Source organism: Sus scrofa, chromosome 7 (genome assembly GCF_054392235.1).
Source record: "Sus scrofa isolate SSC_HxYL_T2T_F1_AM1 chromosome 7, Sscrofa_HxYL_maternal_Yorkshire_Landrace_v2.0, whole genome shotgun sequence".
NCBI lineage: Eukaryota > Metazoa > Chordata > Mammalia > Artiodactyla > Suidae > Sus > Sus scrofa.
Window position 1 is genome coordinate 7,176,238 of NC_139389.1, and position 17,129 is coordinate 7,193,366.

At 45.0% G+C, this 17,129-nt stretch overlaps 1 long non-coding RNA gene across 2 annotated transcripts; it reads left to right on the top strand.

Moving 5' to 3' along the window:
- The first annotated feature begins 7,030 nt into the window (after positions 1–7,030).
- On the top strand, positions 7,031–16,049 carry LOC110261702 (uncharacterized). 2 transcript variants are annotated; one of them, XR_014811468.1, is made up of 4 exons: positions 7,500–7,850; positions 9,423–9,503; positions 10,197–10,335; positions 15,779–16,049. It is a non-coding gene; the product is annotated as an uncharacterized LOC110261702 (long non-coding RNA). The 2 variants fall into 2 exon arrangements; XR_002346165.2 differs by lacking the exon at positions 15,779–16,049 and having other exon boundaries at positions 7,031–7,850; positions 10,197–10,694.
- The last annotated feature ends 1,080 nt before the right edge of the window (positions 16,050–17,129 follow it).

Below are 17,129 nucleotides of genomic sequence, written 5' to 3' on the forward strand. Positions count from 1 at the left end.
CCTCTGGGGCGCTTTAAATTTTTTTCAAAAAAGAAGAAGAAGAAGAAGAAAGAGTCAAGGAAGACACACTGAACTTTTATCTGGTTTATGTGTTTAAAAAATTCCTCCAACCTGTCCATCTAGTATATTAAGTCCAGGGGCCCTTCTAAGCATACTCAGAAATGGCTTCTAAGCAGAATCCCTAAACGCACATCATCCAGGATGCTAAATATAGTTGATGGTTTTTATCAGCTTTCGTTAGAAAATGAACGTTTCCTGAAAAAGAGATGCCTCTGGGAGGCAGTCTGATGAGTGAGTAGGTGTACACTGTGGTCTCGGTTTGACCACAGAGAAAATGGTTAATCCGAGTTTCGAATTACCGCCCTCCCCTCCCAGGAATCCTACCTATTTTGATGCTCACTTGGCTGCTCCCTGTTGACATTGTTTGGGGATATGGCTTCCAGCTCAGAAAGACTGCATGCTGCATTTAACGTCCTCAAGATAGGAGAGCACCTGCGGATGCCCACTGATGTATATAGAGTCTGCCCTGCTTTAAGTTGTTTTCCATGTTGCCTTTATAGCATGTAGTGCTATACATGCTATACTATACATGCTCCCGTAAAAGAGAAATTATACAACAGGGCAAAAATACTTCACAAGAAAGACTTCAATGGGAGCATTTCTGAACAATAGTCTCCAAACCATAGAAGCCTGTCAATGGGTTTGTAGTTACCCTACATTTCATAAACGACCTGGGTTTTCATATATTATAGGCAATTTTCACCAGCCGCAAAACATTAACAAGTACAGCCTTACTCATTTCTCCTCGAAGACCCATTTTAATCCCTTTCCTCTCTGTGCACAGAAATCTTATATCAAAACGTAGTTTCAAGTAGAAGTACTTTGTTGGAAACATTTTAAATTCCAGCTGGAAATTTTAAAAGCCTCATGGGCATTTTAATAAGTAACATTTATGACCCAAATCAGACTGTCAGCTTGTAGCAAACCAAAAATAGGTATTTGTATTATTTTCCATATTATATTTAGCAGTGTCATGTAATTATGTTCTTACCAGCTAATGATGGTGTTAACAGAACCTGTGCCATTATCTCATGCCTCCTAGGTTGGGTAGTGTTTTCTTTTCCTCTAATGGCATAGAGCGCTCGTTGACACAAACGTTTTACAAATTCTGCTTTGATTTCAGAAATGTGGTGGGTTTGAAATAAATTAAATAGCCCGCAAGTCCGTTAAAAAAAAAAGTGTGTGTGTGTGTGTGTGTGTGTATGTGTGTGAGAGAGAGAGAGATCTAATACGTTCACTTAAAGACAAGGAGGCCACTGAGAAGTTAATAAATACATGCAAGGTCATATAATTATAGATTATTTTGGTTCTTCTGAGAGTGAGTACATAACTGCCATTCTTGGGGTTCCCACAAAACTTTTTCCTCCTTTAAGAATCTCAAAGCTCTGTGACTTTTTGTTTACCACCTGCTGACCCTCAGCCTCTGTGGGAAGGGAGATCCCTCAAAGGGAAAAGCTCAGAATCCACGTGCCTTGAGGACGCACAAAGGACTCGGTCCCCAACCCTGCTCTGTGAAGGGCCCGCGGCACGGAGCCACCTCTTCGGTCTGAGGCCACGCTCTGTTATTCTCCCCTTCACGATGGGGCCAGTCATGCTTTGGATCCTGGAGTCGTCGCCTCGTTTTCTGCTCTTGCAGTTCTACGGGTAAGTAGCCCCAAATAAGGGCACATCGGGAGAATTCTGAAAAAAAATGTGTTTCCCAACCTGACAGCTGCGCTTTCCACGCAAGCATTTGCCCGTGTGGCCTGAACCCGCACGCTGCTCGCAGGCCACCTGCCTTTGACGTCAGCAGGAGCTCGGCCTCCTTGAAGATGGAGGCACAGATAACACTGGCAAAGTCTGCTTTGCAAAATTCAGCTTCCCCCCCGCCTCCTGCCTCCGATGGGGTGATAAGCGGGGACCCTGCAGGGCCAACGCCTTCACAGAAGAGTCTCCTCGCTGGGCTCTCCTACCAGATCCGCATAAATCAGTCTTTAAGAGCCACCCATTATGGTCCTGTCCACCACACCTGTCTGATAACATCTCAGCTACTCCCTTCGAAGACATCACAGGGCTGTCATTTCTTTAACGCGTCTGTTCCCAAACAGCATCCCTCCATCGTTGTGCCGAAATGTAAGCACAATTGAAAACAGATTGTTTATCCGTACCCAAAGATAAATATTTTCTAGCTAGCAAATACAAACCCCATCGGAGGTGCCGGGTCAAAGAGCAATCTCCGGAGACCCATTTATTAAGGGTGTGTCTCAGTACGTTCTGATCTCATTCACTGTGCAAGGGGACATTTGGGGACAAGGTGGTGGAAAAGAATGCACCAGTTTCATGCAAGAGCTGGAGAACAACAACGAACTCCTAGGGCGGGACTCTGTTCCATCATTCCTGACGCAGAAAGAGCTTTTTCTCTCTCGAAATAAAATCCAAGCTAGGCCAGGGAAAACAGGGGTGGGGAGACAAAATCGGGAAAGTCTGGTACCAGGGAGTCCCCTCTCCTTCTCTCCCTCTGTTCTGTGTGTGGACTGCCAGGGCTGAGGGTCTCACAGGCCCCGGGAATGTATGGCTGCCTTTCGTGCCCCAGGGGTAGAGGAGATTTCTTTACTGGAGATGCAATCAGCACTAACCAATCAGTAAGAAGGGTTAATCAGCTGATCGATTGGTCCCTCAGCAGCCAGGACCTGGCTCCTCTTTGACTGGCTCTAGCCTGGCCTTGGGGCAAGAGGTTGGGAACTTTTAATTATCCGCAGCAGCTACTGCACTGATTGAATGGTCAATGGGTTTACCACTGAGGCGGCACTGCTTGAATAATAATAGAAAGCTGTGTGAACGCTGGCGAGGGCAAACAGAGGGTCCCCTCCCCAAAAGGTTGCTTTGGCCACGCAAACAGCACGTTAAGAAGAGTTAATTGCCTGGCAGAGACCGAATTTCAAAGGTCTGGAAGATGTTTTATCAAAGTGTGGTAGGTGCTGGGGGGAGACGGCCTGGAGAGATGGCATTTTCTTGTCTTCCTCTTCGGTCTGTGAACATTGTTGGCTGTGCAACGTTGCCCCGGGAAAAAGGCACATTTGCTTCACCCTGGTGCTTAAAAAATGATCACTGGAGGAAACTTGTATTTTGACATTTGCAGGCACTGTCAGGGCTTAATTCTTTTGCACTGGGAACTTCCTTTAAAAGAAGTCATCTTCCTTAGTTCCACCATGTGAGATGTGCTCAGTGTGTGTGTGTGTGTGTGTGTGTGTGTGTGTGTGTGTGTGTGTGTGTGTGTGTGTGTGTGTGTTTGGGGGGCAGGAGCAGAGCAGACGACATCATGCCAAAAAAATGTAATGTTCACACCCAAAGGCTTTGAAAAAGTCACACTCAACTTTGTAAGAGGGAAAATCCTTCCACTTTCTGTGCCTAAACAGAATAATTCATCCATCCAATAACGCTCTCTAACGTTTTGATTTCTCCTTTCCCTGATAAACACAGTGCATTCGCGGAAGTCCCTTTTCCCCCTGAAAATTAAACCAACAAGTGCCTCGGAATAAAGATGATAGCTGTGTGCAAATCCTCAGAGAGCGTAACAGTGGAAACAAGTGTCCCCGAAGAGCGAAATAACCCAGCCAACAACTCTGTGGGCTGGCAGCGAGGTTAACAAAAGATGTGAGCGATCTCACAGAGCTGCTGAAAAGGATGTGCTTGGGGTCAAAGAAAGAGAGAAAAAGAAAGACAGACAGAAAAAGAACAACCAAGTTGGCACCGAGACCAGTGTTTGGAGGGGAGTTGAAGAAAAGTCACCTTGGCTCCCTTTCAAAGGTGTCACCTGGAACCTCCACCAAGACCCTGCGATTGTCCAGGATCAGAAAGGGTCCCATCTCAGCAGACTCCATGTTAAAAATTTGCTTTTCTCCAGTGCAAACACGGGCTTTCATCAGGCTCTGCCAGAGTCATTACTATTTATATTACCATACCCTGGCTGGGTGCAGTCAATTCATAATTGTCCAGTTTTTCTAATTAATCACAAAAGATTTTTGTTTTGCCTGCAGCTAGTTCTAGGGTGACTCACGATGGCAAGCCCGAGCTCATACATCAAACACAGGCCCTTTCTCACTCTGGCCTTCTGCTGGGGAATGCGGCTCAGCGCTTCTCCACCAAAGAGGCACGCACTGGGCATGCGCGGCCCCAGGCAGGGGAGAAGCCGGAGATCTGTCCTCTACTGGGTGACTTGTTATTTTTATCTGATGCTTGCATTCTCGGGCCAAATCAGATCCAGATAGCAAAGCAAGGTTTCTAAATTCAGAGCACGGCTGCTCCGGCTTCTTTCTCTGCCCCGCCCCCCCTCTGTCTTCCTCCACCGTAGCATCTCCAAAAGACAGACCTAGAGACCAGTTTTCATATTTTTCAGTCCTTTCAAGAGGGCCCTTTTTTGAAGGCGACAACGACAAAAGAATACCACCCAGAGGGGAAAAAAACACAGTTTCTGTGTGTTTATCCGACCCAGTCCACGTAATATCGGGTCAGTAGGAAATACCTGTTTAATATGCAGTTGATCGTAGGCAAAAGCACCTGCGGGTGTTTCAGCAGGTGACCGTTTGGAAAGGTGTCTGGTGCAAATACCCTCCAGGGTTGCTAGGAAGGAGGCCGGTGCCAGCGCTGGTCTGAGTCAGCACAGCCAATGCACCGTCTCCAGATGATCAGGGGGCCTCCTGGGGAGGAGGCAGGCCCAGACTGCCCTGTATAACCTGCATTGCACGTGAAGAATTTCAGGATCTCCTTTGATCACCCTCCACCTGCCTTGGTGTGGGGTCAGCACGGTGACAGGGGGAAAAGCACATAGCTCGGCAGCCCTACGCAACCTTCAAGACGCCACCGGATGCTTCGGAGAGGTTAGACAACCAGTGGCTGTCGATTCTGTATATTAATTATGAGCTGGTATTCATGAATCCTGTTGATTATAATAGGTGTGTCCCACAGACATGTATATTTCCTTGTGTTTTAAGATGCTGTTTGCAAGGCCACAATGCTCCCATCTGTCCATCTCGCCAAGCCCCACTTGTCCTTTAAGGCTAACGAGTTATTGCCTCCTCTGGGAAGCCTTCTCTGGCCACGTGTCCTGACCTGCCTGCCACCCGTCCCCACCAGACTGCTAGATGCATCTTTTCTGTACTCCCACAAAAGCTGCCACCTCACAAAGCATCACGCTTGCCTGTGTACCTGCCTGGTTCCCCCACATCGCTGTTGAGCATTGGGAAAGGAGGCATCACGGGGTCTGCCTTCAGCTCCAGCACCCATCACTCTACTCTGTGCAGCTCCAGGAGAGACGTCCCTCCAAACAGAACAGCGTTACCATCAGATGGGAAGGTCATTGTCATTGTGAAGGATGCTAAAGCCAGAACGTACCTTTCTGCATTTTCTCAAGCTCTTTACCTTCTGTGGGTTCCATTCACCTACCCTCTCCTTCACTGGGGACCTCTCTGTTGACTCTTCAGGGAATTAACTCTCCCAGGCCAGCCCTGCATTCTTTACACGTTCTTGCCCCCCCCCAAAAAAAACAGTCCTGATGTTTAGTTCACTTTGAATCATAATAACAATAAAAATAAAGAATGCTGTTATTCACTCCCGTTAAGAAAGGCCAAAGAAACTTGGAGAATAGACTTGTGGTTGCCAAGGGGGAGGGGGAGGGGGAGGGAGTGGGGTGGTTGGGGAGCTTGGGGTTAATAGATGCAGACTATTGCCTTTGGAATGGATTAGCAATGAGCTCCTGCTGTGTAGCACTGGGAACTGTGTCTAGTCACTTATGATGGCACACGATCATGTGACAAAATGGAATGTGTACATGTATATGTAACTGGGTCACCAAGCTGTACAGTAGGAAAAAAAATTGTATTGGGGAAATAACTATTAAAAAAATAATAATAACAAAAAAGGCCAAAGAAACTGGATTGGTATTTTGTCTTTTAGCTTTTTCCCTTTCTGAAGCCTATTTATGTGTGTGTAGCAGAGAGGGGTAGGCATCAAAGAACAGTTGCCTGCTTGACCTACTTGGTCTCTTTCTCATTCTTTACTATGAAAACACTGGGACGGGGAATCTCAGACCATCCTTGGGTCTCTGTGAGGTAAATTCATTTTTCAGACAGAAAAGACTTCTTTAACATAAAGGCTGGCAAATTTAGAAAAAAACAAAAACAAAAACAAAAACAAAGTCACTAGGTCTTGAACATCCTATTAATTCATAAATTTTGATTGAGCACATGCCGTGAGCCAGCACATAATGAGTGCTTGAAATGGACAGAACAGGCAAGGCCCCTGCCCTCATGCATGAGCAACCAGTACTGAGCTTGCTGGTCTTCTGGGCAGATAAACCTACCCAGGCTATCACAGTGCTGATGGCTATCGCAAAAGAAAGGTGACCGGGTGCCATGGACCCTCGTGACTGGAGGAGGTGTTGTGGTCTGGGGTGTGGGTGTTCTGTAAGACAGGCGTGCAGAGGTTGCCTTTAAGCTGAGTCATGCAGGATGACCAGGCTAGACTTGCTCCAAGCAGGTGGCAGTGGATAAGCCGTGCTCCTTTCTCAAGGACATGGAAGGATGTCCGTAGCTGGGACAGGAGAGTGAGGAAACACTGGTTCCCAGAGACTGGCGAGCCCCTGGGACCATCCTATGGCACACCTTGGAAACCATAGTGGAGATTCTTAAATTTTGTCCCATGGACGGTGGGGAGACCTCAAAGCAGAGTTGTAAATAGGTGTGCGAAAGACTCGAACTTACTGTCTAATGGGCACTCCGGTGGCCGTTGTAAAGAACAGAAGAGCCAAGATGGAAAATGGGGGAATAATTAAGAAGCCCCAGTGAGAAAGGATGGCAGGCTATACTAAAGGGGTGACTCTGGGGATGGAGAGAAGTGGCCAGGTTTTAGAGATATTGAGTTGCGAAAGTGTGGGAAAATTAAGAAGTGGAACTTTCTGAACAACAACTAATATTTGTTTCTTCTGCATTTCAAGCATTCAACTTTGCTTGATCCTGTGTCCCTAAACGCCACAAATTTGAAACTGAACGCAGTGACTTCCGCCCCCTGGCAAGGAAGCCCCATGTGCCATGGTCATCTTTGTCTCTGGGGCTTCCAGGAAGGATAAGCACAGGTGTCTAAGAGTCCCACGATAATGAGGTAACTCCATCAAGCCGAAGGAAAGACAGGTGTCATTTTTCCATTTTCTCTCAGTTTTCAGTTTTACGTCCAGCCAGCTCTTTAGTCAATGGAAAGATGCTTTCCTGGATTTGAGGACTTGATCTATTGGTAAATACCCTCAAAAACCTAAGCCACAACAACCTGCAGAAATCTGCCCTTGGAATGACTCTTTCTGGAAAACATAGCAATTAGGACTGCATCCCCAATCAAAAGGCTGCCTCTCACTTGAAAGCTCCCCTCTCTTGCAACTCTTGAAGAGTTACAGATGAGTCAGGACCTGAAAATTCAAGTCACTTTAGCTCGGGCCCTGTGGTTTTTCATCCTTTGGCTAAAGCTACAATTACAGAGAAGGCGCTCAATCACCAGCTTTCTGGAAGCAAGTCGCCAGATGAACTGTGAATGGAGCTATTGCTAAGCGTCTGCTCTTCAGAGACGGAGAGACGAGTATTGAGGTGGCGTTTTTTGCTGATTTATCAGCATTAAATCAGATGAGGATAATGGCAAAGTCGCCTATCTTTCTACTAACAGTGATCACTCCCCAATACCTGGAGGAAGCTCTCACGACACGCAGGGAATCTAAGCAGCAGGAAAGGAGGTTGAAAGTGACTTTCTGCCAGCCCCGCATTAGTGGAACGGTAAGATGAATGTTGCATCTTGAAATGCCTAGCATTTTTTTGCCTGCTATTATTAACCTCGCATGCTTCTAAGCAGCACGGGGTCCTGGAGAAAAAGGTTATAACAAGTGGATATTTGAGAGCAGAGATTGCTATCCGGGGTTGGCAGAAGTGCAGGTGCTTCCTTTCACCCTTCTTTGTGCTTGGAATCTTCCTGCTTCGAGGCAGCTGCTCCTCCCCAGATAGAAACACTCCACAAACACAGCAGCTCAGGGTCGTGGGTTTCTGCACAGTGTTAGATTCACAGAAGGTGCCGTTCAAATGAGTAAACCAAGGGTCCTCCTGGACAACGGGGCAGTTTCGCTCCAAGGAGGCACTGCCTGGCTTGGTCCCAGGGCCGGCTCTTCCTATCCCGAGGGTCTTTGTGTTCTGTAGCATCTTTTCTTTCGTGGCCTGAGCCCTGTACTCTGATTTTCGTTTTTATCAGGCTAAAGAGGATATATTTTATCATAATGGCTCTACATCCAATCCGTCCAGGCCAACACAAATAGGGTATTACAAGTTAAAGAACTGTTCCTCAGGCACCATTTTATTAGAACTAGTGTTTACATCAAACAATACATCCTAAGTACTTTATATTAAGCGTGGACAAATCATTTGCCTGAGGATTAGGTGTTGTGCCATTGAAATGTAATCCTTCTGTTGATTTTTTCCTTAACTGCCAAACCAAACATGGTCAAAGAAGTCACTGGGAAAAGCTGAAACAGGAGTCATCTTATCCTGCATTTCAAGCATCAAATAAAAACTGAAGCCAAAACAAGTGTAACACAGTCATATAAAGTGAAGCGTTTCATTCAAGGGCACACCTCTTCCTGGGCTGAGGGTTCCTTACAGGGGTGTACCAGTTGTAGGGCGTTCTCGAAGCATGTAAGGGTGAAAAAAGAGAGCAGAGCTCAGTAGAAGCCAAGACCTCCCAAATTACCACCAACTTGCACATTCCAAAATAACCCGCTTGATGGGAGTTCCCATTGTGCCTCAGCTTTAACGAATCCAGAGAGTATCCATGAGGACGCGGGTTCAATCCCTGGCCTCGCTCAGTGGGTTAAGGATCCGGCATTGCTATGAGCTTTGGAGTAGGCAGCAGATGCAGCTCGGATCCGGCATTGATGCAGCTAGGATTGGGCGTTGCTGCAGCTGTGGCATAGGCTGACTGCTACAGCTACAATTTGACCCCTAGCCTGGGGACTTCCATATGTCCCAGGTGTGGCCCTAAAAAGTATTAAAAAATAAATAAATAACCCACTTGACTCTTATCAGCTAATCTCAACCATAAAGAGCTGACTGTAAGGCAAAAAGTCCTCCTGCTCAAGACACTGTGTCACTGGATTTTACTCTCTCGTGCCAGGACCATATTCTTGAGGATACTGCTAAAATAATTCATAAGTAGACATCAGGGATTTTTTTAAACTAGGGATCTATTGTGTGGTCTCTAAGATAACTCTTCTGTGAGGGTCATCTTACAGGCAAAAACATCCCTATTTTTTTAAAGTCCAACAAAGCATCTTACTAAAATATATCCTCGCCTTACCCCAGGTTCTATAAATGAAGATTTGCCAAGCAAAGGGGACCCACACATTAACCTAACATCATCGGACGGTCAAATGGAATACTTAGGTAAGTTACTGAACACTTTCTTGGATTCATTAACTCCTTTAACAAAACCCCTATTGGCAGGCATTGCATTTGGTTCTTGGGCTACAAACCCTGAGGAAACATACAAGTCCACTCAATCATTTTCATTCACCCGTTCATGCCCAAGTTCATTGATTTAACGAGCATTTATGTGCCAATCACTGTGCCAGACTCTGGGGACACACCGGTAAGTGGGGACAGATGCAGTTCCCGCCTACACATCCTTGGTGCATGGGTTTCTGAAAATGGCCAGTACCTCGGAAATACTCCTTAAACACTAATTGCTTGAGAAATTACAGGGAGCATCTTTATCAGCCACATCCAGGTCTTATTTTCGTTGTGAAGCTTAATGCAACCAAATATACACCAGAGTAATTAAACATGCTCAGAACATGGACGCCCCTTCTCATTCCTCTGCCAGCAGACACATCCGCCGGTCCACTTTGCCATACCTGATGAGAAATAGAAAGGGCAGGGCCCCCACTTTGGAGATTCTGGAAGTGGTCCAAAAGACTAACAAGGAAGCTGGGCACCTTCCATAGACCCAGTCTTCCTGAACGCATCTCTGTTTCTGAAAAGGAAATATGCAAAGGCTGAACAAGAGGTTTTTTCCCTCCAGAGAATTGCCCAGAAACATTAAAAGCCAAATTCCATCATCTGCATATTTTCCTGCAGACGATGAAAAACTGGACGGTCTGAGTGGTGTCATGGAAGTAGACTGAGGAAATTTCTTCCTTCTAAAGATTAGTATGCGAAAGTTTTGGAGTGCTCTGCCTCTTTCCTGCTTCAGTAATTGCCTTGTTCGCGAGTCCAGGTGAGTTGCCTCTTTCTTCTGTTGTGTCCCATCTCCATCTGGGGTAAATTTTGGAGATGACGTCTCACCAGCTTCATGGCATTTGGGATAGAAGAACTTGCACGCATCTTTATGGACCAAGATGAGTCGTATTGGTCTTCAGGACCCCTTCGTTCTGTAAAAAAGATAAATGTTTCCAAGCTAAGACACGGAGCAGTGGTCATGGTTTTTATTTTTCCCTTAATTTATACTTTTATTTCTAAATGTACATCTAATTCCTTTTCCACTCAGTTTTCAATATCTTTTGAAATAGTGGATTCTTAGTAAGAGTGTTTATGTGAAGACTGTTCCAACCTTTAATAAATGAATTCTGGAATTCCCTTCGTAGCTCAGTGGTTAACAAACCCTACAAGGACCCATGAGGATGCAGGTTCTATCCCTGGCCTCACTCAGTGGGTTAAGGATCTGGTGTTGCCATGAGCCATGGTGTAGGTCACAGATATGACTTGGATACCAAGTCGTTGTGGCTGTGGTGCAGGCTGGCAGCTGTAGCTCCGATTCAACCCCTAGCCTGGGAACTTCCGTATGCCTCGGGTGCGGCCCTAAAAAAAAAAAAGAAAAAACAATAGTAATAAATTAATTCCTCTATGGCACTGTAAAAGAATCAGAAAATCTTTAAGTAGCTGAAAATTTATCAAGCTGAATAAAAATCAGAAAGATTACAGAGTTCTTTTCAGATGCAATTCTTGAATTTGAAAGATTCTCCTTGATCTGGATTTTGTTGGTAGACGAATTTCCTCCGTACAGCTCTTGACATTTTAATAGAGAGAACACTGTGGCTCTCGACCTTTGATTCCTCCAACTACTTTCTACAAGAAAAACATTGTAATTAACATTATAGAATGTTTTTCTTCTACGCAGATAAGAGGGTTTTCTAGTATTAATCTCCTATAGAGTTCTCCTAAATGTCACGAATCATTTAGGAGATAGCTAGGAAGTGGTTTTGTATATATAGCGCTCACATATACACCTCGTAACACCGAAATCCGATACAGTGAAATTCACCATCACAGAATTTAGAAACTAGACACTCACTCAATACACATCACCCACAGAACCTCAGAGCATCTTTTACATAATTTTCCAGCCTGTCCGGCCGTGTATTCCAGTAAGCGCGTCCCAACCTCTTACTTCATTTCCTGAAACACTCAGACTCCATCTCTGAAGTATTTCTACCTGTTCTCCACGGAGGAGTCTACTCATTCCAAGGCAGACGCCTCCTCATTGTTCTGTGTAACAAGTTCCGACTAATCAAAAGGAGTTGCCCATTCGCACTCCCAGTGGAAAGTAACCAAGTGTCAGTTTCTTAGAAACAAATGTCTCTTCAATCCAATGGGACGCTTCCATTACGATTTTTTTCTTTTAATTTTTGCTAAGAAGGGAGGGGGAAATCAGCCATCATTAGGTAATTTAATGGTTCGAGGTATCAAATGTGATTGTAATGTACATACATTCAGTTTTATAAGGACTCCGTATGGGCTTTGATACACACAGGTTCGTATCAGAGAAATGTTTAGGAGCCCATTGCACCTACAAGCCATCAGACCCTGCCGACTTTGAAGCTTTATTCTAGTACAACTTTCAAGTTAATCGCTCCCTCTTCTGTGCTGCTCGAGTGCGTGTATACATGTCTGTTTATGATTTTGCTGCTGTGTTTGCGTTCTGGTCTGTGTCCTCTGCTGGACTGAGAGTTGCTTGAGGGAAGACCTCGTGGTTTATTTATCTTTGTGCCTCCAGAGCCTGAAGTTCAACAAACACACATTCAGCGCTTAACTATGAGCCATTTACTGTCCTGGGTGCTGCCCTCATGGAACCTACACATATCTGTTGCTCAATAAAAGTTTTAAGTAGGCCAAACTGCATCTCCCCTGCCTTTGCTGCTGCAGTTTCATCATCCTTTTCCACTTTATTTGTCAGCTATGTCTGAGTTCATAGGTACATTCACCAGGTCTCATCCTTTGCAGGGGTACCCCTAAGGACCTGTTTGCCCATTGCCAGAGGTAAGAAAAAGGGTCTGAGACTCCACATGAGATCCAGGAAAAAAAGCACCTGGCTGCTGATGGCCCCAGGGCCCTGTTGGAGGAGAATGTTTTGAAGGAATTTAATCTCCTAGTTCCCAAAATCTCCTTGGATAGACCCCAAACAGTATCCTGAGGCAGTGCCTTCTCTTTGATGAGAGGTAGGCTCATGGGGGAAAGTCTAGTGCTTTCCCCTTTCAACTTTGACTCACCCACTAAGGCTGAGCAAGTTGCCGGGTTCCTGCATCCTCTGTTTCTTCATCTGTAGAATGGGAATGATGATAACCCAACAAGGAGGATGATAATAACAGCCATGGCTGACATGACTCACTGAAAGGTAGACAAGATTTAAGGCAATTTTGTCCAATGAGCCGTGCCATGAAGAAGAGGAGACCAAAGTAAAAGTGAAGGCAGTGCTAAATCTTTTCTTTCTCCCAGGACAAGATTTCAAGAAAATGCTTCTCTGTTTCAGCCGCTCCTCTGTTTTAAGACTCAGCTCTCTACATTTCCTTTTGAGAAGCCCAGAGAAGATTCAGGAACGCAATTATCCCCACGATGTGAAATCAGCATAACAGAATGACAGATGGAGAAATATTTTAGCGTTCTAATCCATCACCTTAACTTTACATATGAATCAACAGAGAGTGATAAGGGTTCCTTGGTTTACTCAACAGCACATGACTAATTATCATGGGCAAGGAGCAGTGATATCACTCTTCCTGTATTATTTACAGGAACTTTTCCAACACTTCCTCTGCGATGACAAACAGATAACCTTTCCAAAGAGTAATTTAGGCAATCTTTTTCAAGAACCTTAAATATATGCATAAACGTTGACCCAGATATTTTGCTGTGCAGCAGAAATTGACAGAACACTGTAAATCAACTATAATAATTTTTTTTAAAAGATGAAAAAAAAATGAAGTTAGCTGATTAGGAACTGTAAATGGTTATAATAACAATAATAATAAGTTGACCCAGAAATTCCACTTCTATGAATTTGCCATAAGATAGGAACCAGAGAAATGCGCCATGATTTAGCCACAAAGATGTTCACAGGGTAATTTATAGTAAGAAAACTTGGGAAGCAATCTAAATGGACAATAATAAGAGACTGGTCACATTTAAAAAATGGCAAATAAGGAATTCCCGTCGTGGCTCAGCGCTTAACAAACCCGCCTAATATCCACGAGGAGGCCAGTTGGATCCCTGGCCTCACTCAGTGGGTTGAGGATCTGGCATTGCTGTGAGCTGTGGTACAGGTCGCAGATGCAGCTCAGATCTGGTGTTGTTGTGGCTGTGGTGTAGACTGGCAGGCATAGCACCAATTCGATCCCTAGCCTGGAAATTTCCATATGCCATGGGTGTGGCCCTAAAAGACAAAAAATAAAAATAAATAAAAATGGTAAATATATCCAAGACAAACTAGGCAAGTATTAAAAAACTATACTGTAAAGTATTATGTTATCAGCTGCTAGATGAAAAGGAAATGGCCAAATGATATGTACATAAGATCCAAATTACATAAAAAAAAGAATCTGAGGAGATGTAAAGAATCCCGCAGATGATACGGAGATGGGGGTCAAGGAAGCTAAAGTGTCATCCATAATCCATACACCGTCTTTTGCTTAAATCTGCATGGTCTGTATTTTGTTTTGTTTTGTTTGTCTTTTTAGGGCTGCACCCTCAGCATCTGGAGGTTCCCAGGCTAGGGGTCCAATCGGAGCTACAGCTGTCAGCCTACACACCAGCCACAGCCACGGTGGATCCGAGCCATGTCTGTGACCCACACCACAGGTCACGGCAATGCTGGATCCTTAACCCACTCAGCGAGGCCAGGGATCGAACTCGCATCCTCGTGGATCCTAGTCGGATTCGTTTCCGCTGCGCCACAAGGGGAACTCCTGCGTGGTCTATGTTTTTTAAAAAGCTATAACCTGACAGTCACTAGTTTTTTTAGATGTTTAAGCTGAAGTCACTAAAGGGAAGGTGGCGTGATAGCGATGAATGGCCAAGGGGATAAAGTAGAGGTCAGGAATGAAGACGGGTGGGAAAAGGGGGGAGGGGGAGGAGGGTGCAGCTCGAAATGGGAGTCCAGACAGAGATAAGAGAGGAATTGGGCGGTGCTCTAAAGGCGAATAAGAGATGCTCGAGATAAACTCTGACCTAGCCTTTTTCGTGATGAGACTTCTGATAACAGGGGCAGGTAGACCGGCAGCCCTAAAAATGGGAGTTCAAAGTTCAAGGATGGTAAAGTCTGTCCGGGATTTAACCAAAGGGGTGAAAGGAAAGAGATTACCAAGATGGAGTAACTGAAAATCCAGGTGACGACAGAAAGGTGTTCTTTGCCAGGAATTCTGAATGTCAAAACAAAGAATTACAATTCCATCAATTTTATAGTGCTATGGCAATATAATCAATAAAATGAATAATATTTAGCCAACATATGATGCCCCCATAGGTATGGTATTGTATCTGTCATCATCTACGTCATCATCTACCTTTGTCCTTATACAGCACAAGGTCATGAAAAAAAATATATAGGGGTTAATGGAATCAGAAAGACACAGCTTTGGACCCTAAATAGGCTTCCTGAGGCTCAGTTTCCTCATCTGCTAAATGGGGATAATAATAACCTACCCACAGATGACGATCAGACCCACAAAGTGAGTGAGGAGGTGTCAAGTGCCCAGCACATAATAGACTTTGGATAGATATTTGCTTTTCCTTCCCTCCCTCTCTGCACCACTAGCTGTTAAATAGTGAGGAAAGAAAACAGAGGGGTCATAAGGCCACAGAGGAAACTCTACCTCGTGCTGGGTTTTATGGTTACTGTGGTTTTGATCCCACATGTACTTCGATCTCAGCTGGGCTCTTCCCTCCTGGCCAAGGCTGCCTAGCCCCAACCCCAGTGCACCACGTCCTCTGTCACTCCAGATGGATCTGTTGGTTTTACTTAAGGGCTTGCCTTGTAGAGAGGAGCCAGATTCAATGCACATATGATAATTCATGATTTCTCAACCCTCCCACTTTCTGATCCTAGAAACATACGCCTCTCATGTCAGGCATCACCCCCTCTGGGTTCCTACCATTCTAAGTACCTGCTACTCAGTCACCCCACAACATCCCAGAGTGGCCCCAAGTTCTAACAAAACTGTCTGATCCAGCCACACTCAGCCCTGCCCGCATTTCCAGGATGCGTGCCTGGCAAGGCCACTTCGGGTTCTGTTCTGAATTAACTTCTTGGAAATACCAGCCTGTGCTAGAAACACAAGTCCACAGATCTCTAGCCTGCAAGAAAACTGTACAAAGATTCTGCTAGGAAAGTTCTCTATTCTGTTTTCTGTATTCTGACTGCTAGAAAGTTTTTTCTTTTTTCTTTTTAGGGCCACACCTGTGGCATATACAATTCCCAGGGTCAGGGTGGAATTGGAGCTGCAACTGCCGGCCACAGCCACCGCCACGGTGGGATCCAAGCTGCATCTGCAACCTACGCTGCAACTTGTGGCAATGCTGGATCCCTTAACCCACTGACCGAGGCCAGGGATCGAACCTGCATCCTCGTGCTCCAGAGATGTCGCTGATCCCGTTGCACCACCGTGGAAACCCAATAGGGGTATTGTTCCTTGCATAGACTGTACCTCTAACAGAAGTATATTCCACAAGCAAAAAAAAAAAAAAATCAATAATAAAGTAGCCATTATTTACCAGCTGAGAAGATTTCTGCATCCAAAACTTTCCCAGGAGAATTTCTAGAAAGCAGAATAATGGCCGATATGAAAAGCAACATGAACACAAGGACATGGAATTTTATTATTTTTTCCCTCCTTTTTATATTTGGACATGATTTCACTCAAGAAATTTTATCAGACAGGTAAATGGTAGGCTAGACTGCCAACATTCACTAGTGAACAATGAGTCTTCGTGTAGAAAGGAGACAGCAGCCACATGCCTTTCCAAGTAGTCGGGTAACCTTGGTAGGAGAAGCTACAGCCCACAAATGTACTCCAGAGATAGGTATTTTATAACTTTATTAGTGTTATTACTAATATTAATATTTCCATATGCACGATAGTGTAGTTTCAAATCACTTTCAACCTCTCATCAGCTGGATCACCAGAAAGAGAAACAGGTGTTATGAATGCCATATTTCAGATTTGACCTCTGAGTCCTAGAGAAAGTGGGTAACATACTTAAAATTAGAGCCTAGAAAATTCATTGTTACTCTTCGTGGAATCAATGTGGCTTGATTTCAGAACCTAAGTTAGTGGACTTCTGGAAGAACTGAGCCAGATCTAAAATTTCCCAGGTCTTTGGAGCTGAATTACATCTCCCCCTCCTCCCAAAAATTCCATCTGCTGAAGGAATAACCACCAGTTAGTTAGAATGTAACTGCCTTTGGAGGTAGGGTCTTTAAAGAGTTAACTCGGATTGAATGAGATCATCAGGGTGGGACTTAAACCAACCCTCATAAGGACTGGTGTCCTTATAAGAAGAGGACATTAAGACACAGACAGGCAGGAGTTCCCGTCGTGGCTCAGTGGTTAATGGATCCGACTAGTATCCATGAGGATGCCGGTTCAATCCCTGGCCTCGCTCAGAGGGTCAAGGATCCAGCCTTGCCCTGAGCTGTGGTATGGGTTGCAGACATGGCTTGGATCTGGCATTGCTGTGGCTGTGGTGTAGGCCAGCAGCTATAGCTCCAGGTCAGCCCTTAGTCTGGGAACTTCCATATGC